Raw genomic sequence first — 13864 nt, 5'->3', positions numbered from 1 at the left:
TGAGAACATCATTTTTGCTTTCCTGGGCTGATGAGACTATTTTCAGGTCCAAATGATGGCTAGGTAACTTTAGATGGCCTAAACTTCTTAGATTAAATCAAAGACTTAATTTCTCTTTATATGATTAATTTTTAAAGGTATGTTAAAAAGTTATATTCTTAATTTTGCCCACCCTGATAGAGGTTTAAGACCAGTGTTTAAGAAGAAACCAAAGGGAAAATGTTTGTATGCCAACCTTGGTCTGGAAAAATATCAGTAGCATTTCTTACTTGACAAGAAAATGTATTTGTTCAGTTTTTTTTTTCCCCTTCAGTTGGCAAGGGCATCCTTTTTAATGTATATCCCATGTTTATTGTTTCTGTTTGGTACTTTGGTCATTTGCAGCACATCTGTTTCTGATATTGTTCTTGTGTTAAGCGTACACTATTGTGTTAGCAAGATTTTACACCATCTGTTTAAGAAAATTCTTGCCAGTGCTATTTGATGCCCAGTTGAACTTTAGCCAAACTTCTTCATTTTATAATGTTCTCTCAATCCTGAGCATATATAATACACTATAATGAAATTATGCTTTTATACTTGCTGACAGACATCAGAAACATATTTACTCAGGTCAATAGCAGTTTAGCTGAATGTTGAATAAGAGGAACAGTATTAAAATAGTAGAGATGTTGAAAAGAAAAATATTTGAAAACAGTTTTACTGAATTAAAATCAAATAGTCACCCAAATAAACAATTGCCACACACACACACACAAATATATACACATACACAAGATTTTGGACATGTCCTTTGAGATTATAGTTTTAATAGTTATATAGTTCTAATAGTTTTATATATATATACATATAATTGTAGGTATCATATTAGGAATTTATATTTTTGATATTATTATCAAGAATGTAACAATTGTTCTAAAAATTGTAAAGAAGAACAACATAATTTAGATATATTTTAAATGTAATGCATACAGATAACCTTTGTAATTGAGCCTAATTTTTTATCTTTTGGTTACTCAAAGTTTTTCACTGAATTCTCAAAATCTAGTAGGCAGTATTGTCCATGTATAAGCTCTTTGGAAGTAGAGCTATTTAAAACACAATTAAGTTATCTATTTTGATCACTGAGCATGTCTCTAATAGTAGAACTCTGAGCCTGAAATAGGCTTAAAAGGTAAATAGTGACCGTATGTTTTCAAGTTAGTTTTTTACAGCATAAAACTTGTATTGCTACATTGGTCTATTTTGTTTTTACTATCCTATTGTAAAGTTAAAAAAAAAAGTAATTTTTTATAAGCCTAAAAATCAATCTTAACACCTGGGTTAACATGCTTTGGACATTCTTTCATAGAAATGATCTTCAATGGTCAAAGAAATTTCCTTAGATTGAGATCTGCCAAAAACAGGTGTTCACATTTTCTCATTTGTTACCTGGACAGATTGCTTTTCATTGCATTTGTTGTGACCAAATGTGGACCCTTTAGATAATTGCTTAAGGGTATATAGTTTATTTGTTTGTTCCTTTAGGAAAAACAAACCTTTGTTTTGGTATATTAATTTCTAAATAAAATGTATTTACAGTAATGTGGGTAACTGACATTATTTATGCAAGACAGTTGGAATTCAGTACATTGTTATTGTGAGCTAAAATTGGTTATAGAAAGGAAACAGGTCTCAAAACATTTCTGCTACGTGGACTTCTAAAAATTATTAAGATTTACGTTTTCCTTAAACTGTTGATTTGGATGTGCTGAAATGTAACCTAAAAATTTCTTTTCTGTAAAACTGATGTTACCAAAAAGCAAACCTTATGAATGTTCACATGTCTGGTTCTAATTAATCTGCTTAGACTATTTAATGGATAAAATAACAAACCTGATTTAGTCAATCTGGAGTTCTGTACCAGTTTTAATTTTTTATGTTCCTCCTTAAGTCTTACACATATTTAGTTCATAGTTATATAAAATCTGAGATTTGAAGAAGTATTAGCAATACATCTTTAAAAATACTTTGCAGTTACATCAATATGAAGGGTAACAGTCTCAAAATTAGCATTGATGATTACAAAAAAAAAAAAACTATGCATCTTTTGTGAGTGAACTCTATCAAGCATATATTGAACACTTCAATGTACCAGGTGCTGGGCTTACACAGAAGAATAAGACATGGGTGGTCCTTGCTCTCAGAAAATTCCCCATCCACTTAGGAGACTGGCAAAAATGCAGCTAGCTCCTTCCAGCAATTGCTTAATGATTTCTACCTATTTCTTGGATTTTGAATGGTAAAGTGTCATATGGTGTCATCACAGTGCTTTGTATATGGTATTTTTTTTTAATTAAAGGCTTTTATTTCTGTGAAACAAATGTGAACAAAAGCAAACTATTTGCAAGTTATATAGCTTCTGAGATAACCTATATACATCCTGTATTTTTATAGGTGTAGGAAGGGGGTAGCATTAATTGCATTAACTTACTATTCCTGAAATAATCTATTCACTTATTTTGAGTCCTATATTTCTAAGTCTGATGTAGAAGTTTTTTTAAAAAACAGTGTTTGGATGCCATATTGTAGCTAGAAAATTTTTAGTTTTTAATTCTAAAATCTGAATAGCTCTTGTCTTTTCACCTTCTCTCATACAAAGTACTTTTGTATTTTTATTAGTTTTACTCAAAACTGACACAGGACATTAAGAAGGAGGACTCTAAAAGGGTGTCATTTGAGCAATGGATGACTGAAGTTGGTATTTTCTGTTTTTGTTTTTTTTTTCTCAGCTTGTATTTGCTAGGTTTGGAAATTAATTATCCTCAAACTAAAAGACTGAGTTTATATTTCACCCAGAAAATGGGATGTGTTAAAGTAAACACTGTTATAAAATATCAGATCTGCTTATGTGATCATTGGGTTTCTAGTTGCTGTTGCCATACCTTTTATTTCTGTTTCTTCCCCATTTTCTCAATGTCTTGCTTCTAAGAAAGGCAGAATGTTGAAGTGAAAACTCTTATAGTTGAGATCTGCTGGCTTGTATTGCATTTTTTTTTTATTAAAAAGTGTATTGCATTTTTTAACCCCTGCCATTACTAGCTATGTAATGACCCTGGGGGACAATCACTTAACCTTCTGAACTCATATTTTTTGTTTTGTGAAGATAAGGATTGTCAGATTACATGTATCATTAAAAATATGTCTTGCTTTTAATGATGAAATACTGTTCACAGATTTTCAAGTGCTTTTCTCAAACTTGCTTTGAAATCTTAGTTATGGCAGTCCTTCAAAGGAAAATTTTTCTTTAAGTAATATCCCAGTTGAAGAGTACCATTATGTAATAGCTTGTTTGCAGAGATCAAGTTGAAGCTGAACTCAGGTCTCTAACTAGACATAAATATTGCTGCAAAGTTACCTTAAAAGAAGTTAACTCTCATTCTAACTCAGAATATGAATTCAAATTTAACAAATGAGAAATTCTCAGTGAGGCTTTATTCTTTTATTTTTCCTCCCCCCTGGCTTGCATGTTACCTTCTCCATGAGCATTTTTTATTCACACCAAAGGTGATTTCTCTCTCATAAAGCAACAATATTCATTGAATTGGGCTGTTGCTTGGTTATTTAGTTAGCATCAACTGTTGGCATGGCTGAGTGTGGTTCTAGTGCTGTAGTTCTGGCATCTTATTTTGGTGAGTAAGTCTTAGTATTTAGTGTTCAATAACCCCCCTGATAGAGATTAGGCTGAGCTAGAAATGGGTAAAATGATTTGATAAATAATTTATGACTATAAGCTCTGCATATTCAACTTTTTGTCTTTTTATTTCAAGAATACTTCGCACCCATCATGAATACGACATTTAGTTTTTGTTTGTTTGCTTTCTGGTAGTCACAATGTTAGACTGAACAACTAGTCCTCTTTCAGTTCTCAGTTGATATTTAAATGCAATGGATTATAGTCAACAATGAAGACTGTCACTTGCAAGAAACTAAAAGGAACTGAGGCAGCATAATCTTTATCAGGATGTGATATTTTACTTTACAAAAATACATTTTGTTTAAAATTCATACATCTCTGACATTAAGTACAGTGGTAAGAACATTGGCATGGCTAAAGATTTTTAGGTGCTTCTTAGTAGTAATGTGTATATTAGGTCTCATCATCCCGATTGCTGGGGTCTGTAGTCCATTTCATGACTCAGGGGATTACTCCCATTCTTCCTCAAGTATAGGCTATTTCCATACAAAAGGATTACATGTGTGCATGTGTGTGTGTACACACACATACATTTATTTTTTCCAACACATAAGAGTTAGGTGCAAAATGATCTCTTTGACTGTCAACATCCATTGCCAAAATAATAATATGTGAGAGTGATATACATTGCAAGTGCCTTATCAACATTTATTCTATCCCTTACCCTCTTGTGGTAGCAACTGATTCATTAAATCCAGGAGTAGCAAGCTAATAAAAATAAACCAATCCTCTGAACCTACTGCAGCTGATTCAGGAATGATTAAGGAACTGAAGTAAGTAACTGGGAAATAGAGTCTCTCTGTTAAACACCTATACTTCTACACTATACTATACTAATGTTTTTACACCTATGTCTCTACAATTGCACTACAATTTAAATTAAATTTGTATTAAGTATTGTTGGTTCAACCAGAGTATCCTAAATCTACCCCAGGAATAGCCCAAAATATGTAATAACAAATGATTAGTTCATTTAAATTAGAGCTTTTTCTATACATACTGATTTTGGGGCTAAGAGTTTGAAGACTTGAGTCCAAAACTTCACAATACAATCTTTTATTGAATTGGGAGTATTTGGTAAGAATTCCAAGACATGTGAAATATAAAGTTGCAAACCTACTAAAATATGAATGGCTTTTTTTAAAGAAAGTGAAACAATTATCAAATTTATGTGGAACCACAAAAGACCTCAATAGTCAAAACAATCTTGAGAGAAAAGAAAAAAATGGAGGCCTCACATTTCCTGACTTCAAACAATATTACACAGCAACAGTAATCAAAACAGGATGGTATAGAAGACAATCAGAAACTCAGACCAGTGAAACAGAATTGAAAACCCAGAGATAAACCTAAATAAATATGGACAGCTCTTTTTTGATAAAGGAATGATGACCCGTACAGTAGAGAAAGATAACCTTTTAAGTAAATGGTTCTGGGAAGCATGGGTAGCCACATGCAAAAATAAAATAAAATAAAGCAAGACCTATATTTAGCAGCACATGAAAATTCTTTCAAAGTGGATTAAATATTTGAACATAAGAACAAAAACCATGAAGTGCTTGAAAGAAAATATAAGGGACACATTACAGGACATCTACCACAAGATGTATCTGGGAATATAACCCCAAAGCAAGGGAAACAAAAACAAAATTTTTAAAAAATGGTGCTATATCAAACTTAAAAGCTTTTGTGCCTCAAAAGAAACCAAAAAAAAAAGGCAAAAAACCCCCGGCAACTTACAGAAAACAAAAAAGGCAACTTACAGAGCAGGAAAAAATATTTACACACTACACATCTGACAAGATATTCATCTTCAAAATTTACAAAGTACTTACACAACTCCAACAGCAAAGAAATAAAAGACCTAATTACAAGTGGGCAGATGATATTAATAGATACTTCTCTAAAGAAGACATTCAGATAATCTCTAGTCATGAAAAATAGTTCAACATCACTTATTATAGGAGAAATGCAAATTTGAATCACAATAAGATACCACTTCACCCCTGTGAGATGGTCTACATAAAAAATAATGTCATTAACAAATGCTGGCAAGGGTGCAGTGAAATAAAAACTCTCATCCACTGTTAAGAATGCAAACTGGTACATCCCCAGTGGAAAACGGTTGGAGATTTATCAAGAAAATTAAAATTAAAATTTCTTTTGCCCAGCAGTAACATTATTAGATATTTACAAATTTTACAAAAAATCCAATATATAAATATATATCTACACTGATGTACATAGCATCACTGTTTATAATTGCCAAATCATGGAACCAACCAAGTAACCTTCAGCCAATGAGTAGATAAACTCTTGGCATATATTCAATGAAATATTATGAGCTGTGAAGAAAGATGAAATGGTGATATTTGGCATGAAATGGGTGGACTTTGAGTTGATTATGTTGATTGAAATCAGCCAAAAAGAGAAAGACAAATTTTAGATGGTTTTACTCACTTGTGGAATATAAATACCTAGAAGCAATTCCATTCAAACAATAGAATAAATAAAAATTTGAACTGGACAAAAAAAAAAATATATATATATGTAAATTTGAACTGGTAAATGGTTACTAGAGAGATAGGGGGAAAGGGTGAGAGAATGGGAGAGGAAGGAGGATAATGATCAAATATTATGGAATATGAGGTCTTAAAGTGTCTCAAATTGTGACTACTATGTTTGATGAACAAATAGATGGATCAGTAAATAAATTAATGGCTGTCCTATTTAATGGAATTGCAATACAAATAACTTTATCTAGCAAGTAAATGTAGGAAGGGGCCCAATAAATGTATGAAGTGCTTGAAAGAATGGGGTGGGAGGCCCATGATATACCTTACTTACTCACACTTAAACTTAAATTTGGGATCTGCATTAAAAAAAATCTGAACTTAGAGTTAAAAGACTCACTTAGGCTACTGAACAGACATGTGACCTGTTATGTTTTAATTTAGAAAATGATAATAATAACTTTGACTTACAGAATCATTGTGACAGTGAAATGAGAATGTATCAGAAATGTGTTTTCAAATGTAAAACAATATACAAATTTATATGTAGTCATATAAATTTTTAGAGTATAATTTGTGGGGCACAATCTAAATTCAGTTTTAAAAAACAGCTACCATAATAAGTGTTTTAAGGACAATAACTCAATAAATAATTATCAAGCACCTGCTCTGTGCCAAGCACTGTGATAGGCACAGGGAACACCAGTGAACAGAACGGACATGTCCTTCCTGATCCCAGATGTTTACAGATGTTAAGTACTAGCCAACTTACTTCACAAATAATTTTTTCCATAGATGGGAATGGATGATAGTACAAAATTGTTTGCAAACTAGTTCTGTATGAAGAATAATACAATTCTTTTTATCTTCTCTTTCCAAGTTAATTTTCTTATATTCTTCAATATAAATTTTAATCTATGTTGTTTCTGTTTTTCAAGGTTATTACTAAGCTTGATTGTTTAAGGACGTGAAATTAAATTTAACTTGAAATTAGACATAGGCAAATTCTAAAATATCAAATTAAATAAATTATCAAAAAGAAAAAGATTTAAGATTGAACTAATTAATGATAATTTAATTACAAATAGTAACCCAAACATTAAATAAAGTTTACTAGTTTTTAAAAATTAAATGTTAAAACATATTTTTATTATTGCTTTTAGGTGTTCCATAATGAGTAAACTCATGATCAGACCCTGATTGATGAAAATAAATAATAGGGAAGAAAAAAGTGAAGATTTTACTTTCCATTTATAGGCTATGACCCTGTGGAGTTGATGACTCCATATATAAAACATATACACTACAAAAATATTTGATGGTTTATAGGGCAGGAAGAATTGTAAAACATCCACAAAGGCAAATAAATACTGTTTATAGATTGCTGACTTCAAAATCAGTTTAAATCTCAGAATGTTTAATCTTATTTGCTATCTGTCTTACAATTAGCACAAACATTCTATTTACAAAACTGTTTTGCAAAGCGATTTTCCACATCTGTCTATTCTTTCTAGCTATTAGTCAATCTGGTAGTTTAGATCAGAGGAAAATAATCAGACTTCTTAGTACAATGCAGCTGAGCTTTCTATTCCTAGGAAAAGTATTTTATACTTCTATATTATCATCAAATCACCAATTCTACCACTTTTTAATTTGCAAAATATTTTTAATCTATTAGGTATATAGCGCAGTCATTAACTCAGAGTGTCCAATAAAGGATTCAGATTTTTTTTCCTTTTGCAAAATTTTAAACTTTCTTGTAAATACTTCTGAGAATTTGCTTTTGGGTATTATTTTTTTCTCAATATTGAGTCTTACTATTTACTTGTTTATGACATTTTTTAATTTTTGGATTTACATGGACAAATAACTACTCTTAGATTACTTTTTCCTAGTTCCTAAGAAATAAATTATATTCTAAAATAAATTATGATGTTGTAAAGAGAGAGTAACTGTGAAAGTTTTTGTTTTAAATTACTTTTGTGAATGTCTCTTAAAATGAATATTTGCCCTAAATAGAACCAAGAGGAAATGAAAAACTCCATCTTGAGAGCTTTTGAAAAGATAAAATCCAGAGATAAATATATATTGAGATTTGTCAACCAGAAATTTAGAACTTGTCATACATACTTCAGTTGTGCTATTTGAAATTCCTACGGTGTATTCCATTCATCTAGACCTTTCTCACTGCTTTCATAGAAAGTGCATTTTTAAAAAGTCACCATAAAAATATATATCTGTAGGTGTTTGCTTCTCTTTGGTTTAGACTCTGCTTTGGAAAAGTCTTTAATGGTAAGTTTAAGTGGGAAAAGTCTACAGTTTTCTAGCATGGGCACTGAGTTGTCAGATGCACAATTAGGGTAGATAACTTGTGCTTACTTAGCAATTTGGAGGGGAGTGTTGTGGGGATCAGGTTCTTTTCATAGTTTACGAGTGTAAAGCTTACCAGTTGGCAACCTTTTATGCTGTCTGATGGACAATAGTTCTTGTGGCACTAGGCAATTGACCAAATATATATGTATTGATAATTCTAGAGATTATACAGGACATTGATGCTTTTGAAAATAAACTGTTGATATAAGTACATGCAGGTTTAAAATCTCCATTGCTGATCCTTTTGGTTAGAGCTCTAGTTTCTGTCTTTTTTTTCTTCCTAGTAATTTAGTAAACTCAGCCTACGTAGTAAAATGTTAAGGAGATGAAAAGTCTTATTATAAAATGTAACAGTTTACGAGTAAATATCGTCTGTATCGATGCATTTAAAATGTTCACAAGTAACTATATAATTATTTCTTATCTTCAAATTCAATAAAAATATAATGGGTAAGGTGTCCTTATTTGTCTTTCAGCCAAAGCTGCAATTAGATCTACTCAGGATATTGCAGTTTCCTCATCTGAGGAAAAGAGGGGTAAAGTGAAAATACCTTTAGTACTCCAGTATTACTTATTTTGGCTGTCTTGCCAATGTATCTATTGCTAAACGGAACTGTTTTTGTTTGTTTTAAGAGAAGACCAAGCCAAAAGTCTCAGCAAGATTTAAATTAAAAGTAAAACCTCTTTATTTTTTTTTTAAAGATTTATTTATTTGTGCATACAGAACTGGGGTACAGGTCAGAGGCTCAGGGGCGGCGAGAGGCTTCACCAGAGACAGAGTGGGGAGCAGAACAGGCAGATCGACGAAGTACACTGCTAAGGGGAGCAGCAGGCAGGTCAGGAGAGGTCTGCCACGCCATGTGGTCACCCCTCACCCCAGGGGCAGGCAGGAATCGAGCTCATGCGGAAGTGGCTTTAGCTTCTCTGTGCAGTGCTTTAACCCGCCGCACCACCAGGGAGGGCCAAGAAACCTCTTTACTTTTAAGCCACTCTTTCTTACTCTTCTCTTTGGAAAGTAAGAAAATATTAAAAATAATGCTGTTGATAAAACATAATTTCTTAACTTACCAAAGGGAAATGCTATGTTATTACCTATGAATGACTAAAATGACAGTGAGAATAACAGAAATTTATTTAAATGGCACAAATGAAGAGTTAATATTTATTCCATTGAGAAAAAAAATTCAAAATAAACACATTGTAGAACATGTGCTATATCATGTTTTCTAGAATATTGAACAGGAATGTACTTTGGACTTATTATCCATCTGTGTAAAAGTAATTGAGAGTGTAAATACACTTTTGATAGATTTTAGTAGACTTTTATTTCTTAGTGCATTTTTATTCTTTAGTTTTGATAAAGGATTTGAAAATTTAGACTTCATTCAAGGAAAAATAGCAGAAGGGTTTAAGTTTTTTGGGTTTTTTTTTTTTTGTTGTTGTTATTTTTACCATCATCTTGATTCTCCATTTTAAACTGATATTAAGGCAGTGAAGATTAACTTCTGTGTCTAAGCTACCAAAGGAAAAGTTTATCAAAGTAAAATATTTTCTTGGGAAAATGATGTTAAAATAGCCCCTTCTAAAAAATTGTGATGTATTTCTCTGGACATTTTCTATATAGGCTATTAAAACCACCACAAAATGAAATTAAATAAAAAGAAATAAAGACTATAGTAATTATGACTTTACTTACCCCGTAATTAGCTACATATTAAACAATTTTGTATTAAAGAAAAAATTTAAACTTTTCTTAAAGTATAAAATGACAATACTATTTCATATTGTCAAAAAATTAGAAGATGTTATTCTTCATAACCAATATACTTAGTCATAATTAAGTTGTATGATGTTACATGATAGTTAACATATGAAGACATTATAGCTATGGTTAGCATTTATAACTCTGTTGATTATATTTGTATCTGTTTAACAGACTCTTACATATTCACTGATTAAGATTATAATTCACAGTAAAGATGTTGGTATTGAAGTTTAGGGTTACAATTTAGACATTATTTTTATATGAATTATTCTGTGTGATCACAAATGAGAAAATAGCTTTTCTATTCCAAAGCCAATATCAAGGCAAATAAAAAATCTGAAAAGCTTGACAAAGGCATTAAAAAAAATTGATGTGTTCAAACTATAAGGACTTTGTAATATAGAGCTTAGGTTATTTAGTATTATTTTGCATTTCATAAAATATTCTAGCACTATATTTTTTATGCTTTATACTTTGAAATAATGAGTTATGTGTAGATAAATTTAATAGTATTCAGAGTTGGAAACTTTACTTTTTATTTTCATAGCTGCATTCCATCTGTTCCAGTCATTAAATCATTAAAGAGAAAGTTCTTAAGACTGTGAATCAGGATAGAGTTGTTTTATGTTTGACTGACTGGAAAAAAGGACAAGGGTGATCATGAGCTATTTAGATAATCAAATGCTTGAAGTGAAAGTCATATATGAATTCCTATTATGCTAATTGTTAAAAAGTATAATTGTGAGACATAATAGTTCTTATTTGAGAACTAAATGATTTGGTTAATAATAATATACATGATGACTTCATGGCTTCAGCTTAGGAAATATTAAAACTCACACCCCCCTCCCAAATTGATGAAAACATGTTGCAGTGTTAAGCAAACTTTTCTTTACATGAAGGTAAATAAGAAGGAAATGTTTGAAGGCTTCTTTTATTTCCAGCTTCTTTAATTTCCAGCTAGAAATATGGTATATACTCATTTTAAAATTTAAATAGTAAAAATGCAAATGATAAAACCTCACAAAATATCTCACTTTCAAGACTTGACTACATTTTAAAGAAGAAAGTATTGTCTTCATTTTGTTGCACACCATGGAAAAAACAGATACCCTTGAAATGCATACAGTAGATTTCATTGTTAATGAGAAAAACGGGACTAAGTCAGCAAGTAAAATGTTAACATATAAGTGTATTTGGTGGAAACAACAAGTTTTCTATCTTTCTGAAAAAAGTAGAGCAATATCTTGAAGTTACATTATATTTTATTCTGATCTTTTTCTATTCCCCATTTCATTTTATTACTAATAGAGAATATCTGGATTAGCTTTAACTTGCCTCATATATTATTTTTTTAAACAGAAAAGGACTCCAATAATTTGGAATTGCTATATTTTTGAATAGCCTAGATTTTAGCAAGGTTTTACCTACTGCATTCTAATATTGGTGGTTAAACCATAATATTGCAATGGTGGTGGAATTGTTGTTTATGTAGAAATTCTTATTATTTATTAGCCAGTTTGGCTGCTAATAAATTGAAATTAATACATGTTACTTATAAAATGAATGATTCAAACCCCTTTCCCAACTAGTTTTTTAAATGTATTTCTAACTCAAAATTTGCTAGTACCAAAAAGCATCTAAATGAGAGTGCATGAATTATAAGTGAATTTGATTAGCTTTTTATGATTTACAAAATAATTTTCAAAATGTATAATAGACGAAAGTATTTTTTTTTTAAAGATTTATTTATTTATTCGTATGGAACTGGGGTACAGGCCAGAGATGCGGAGGGTGAGAGGATTCACCAGAGACAGAGTGGGGTACAGAACAGGCAGATGGACGAAGTACACTGCTGAGGGGAGCAGCGGGCGGGTCAGGAGAGGTCTGCCACGCCATGTGGCTCTCCTCCAGGGCAGGCGGGAATCGAACTCATGCGGAAGTGGCTTAAGCTTCTTAGTGCTGTGCTTTAACCCGCTGCGCCACCAGGGAGGGCCGACGAAAGTATTTTTAAAAAGACTGTAGCTATAAAGGTAATCTGTATTTTGAAATTTTGTTGAACCATGATAAATGCCTTTGTGGACTTAATATCCATATCTATGGTTAAAATAATAACTTCCTTTTATAATTTTGAGAAGAGTAAAATGAAAGTGTTTTTGCGAAATCTATTGCTTACTGTCAATGCAATGAAATTAGTAATTTCACCAAGTTTGTTTAACTTTTCTCCACATTAAAAAATACATTATATGCAAATTTATTTACTTTTATTTTTTCAGAATTGAAGATGCTACACATGAGTTTAAGCTGATTCTATATGTATTTTCTTCTGAAAATATTTTTCTGTTCTATAGGTAAATTCCTAAAGGAGTGTTCATATCTAGTCATATCTTGTGCCTGCACATGTGAAAAAAAAATATGCATAACCATTATCATTTTAGGCTGATCCCTAGTTTTTAAAGTTACAGAAGATGGGTAGTGCACTGAATCTACTTTCTGAGTAGCCTTACTAAAACTTAATGACATTTAGCCTTTTTTAAGAAAGCATGCTCTTTAATAATTTATACAACATTTAAATATTTATTAAATGTTTAGTTATAGTTCAGAGAATTTATTGATGGTTATAGCTTATATATAAAGTGTGATATATTAAAATTGGTCCTGTGTATTATCTAACCAGTAAAATTTCTAAGAGGAAGTACTAAATTTGCAATAAATGTGACAGTTGATAGATTTGTTCTATAGAGTTCATAAAACTCAGTAAGAAATACAGTAAATCCCATAATAAAGAGAAGTGGCTAGTTTATGAAAGAGGAACAGCCACTGGCTAAGCACCATGCACTTGAAGAAACATGAAATAAATTCAACCTCAATAGTATTTGAAAAACAAATAGTAAGTAATTACTCAAATTAGATTAGCGAAACCTAAAAGATAGGTAAATAAGGTCATCTACATTGGTGTCGGGGATAACAGTATATAGCAAAATTTTGTTCATAGCACAAGGTTTCACTTTTTTTTTTTAAAAAAGATTCTATGCAAAGAAGTAATATAAGGGGCCTCCATGGTGGCCTAGAGGTTAAGTCTCAGTGCTACCATAGTTACAGTTTGTGTTCAATCCTGGCCTGGGAGCTAACCTACATTGCTCAGTAGACCTCTCCTGTTTTCACCTGTTGCTCTCCTTAGCAATATATTTCAGTAGATCTGCCTGTTCCTCACCACTGTGTCTCTAGTGAATACTCTCACCACCACCCCCAAACCCCCACACCTCTGGCACTTCTAATCAGGAATAGTTGAGGTGGTGCGTCTATGTAAAGCAAGAAATTTGAAGATGAAATTCACACAGATTTGAAATTCATGGGAACTGGAATTTTTGTAATGGCCAGTGGGAAAGCAGATACCTATGATAGTCAGTATTGGTATCCTAGCTCCCGTCCAGTAGCTTTATAGCACAAAAGTGGGACTTTCAATAAACAAGTTTT

Source organism: Condylura cristata, unplaced genomic scaffold (genome assembly GCF_000260355.1).
Source record: "Condylura cristata isolate star-nosed mole 26May11 unplaced genomic scaffold, ConCri1.0 scaffold00008, whole genome shotgun sequence".
Classification (NCBI taxonomy): Eukaryota; Metazoa; Chordata; class Mammalia; order Eulipotyphla; family Talpidae; genus Condylura; species Condylura cristata.
The sequence above is the reverse complement of the archived record's forward strand: the minus strand, read 5'-3'. Positions refer to the sequence as shown.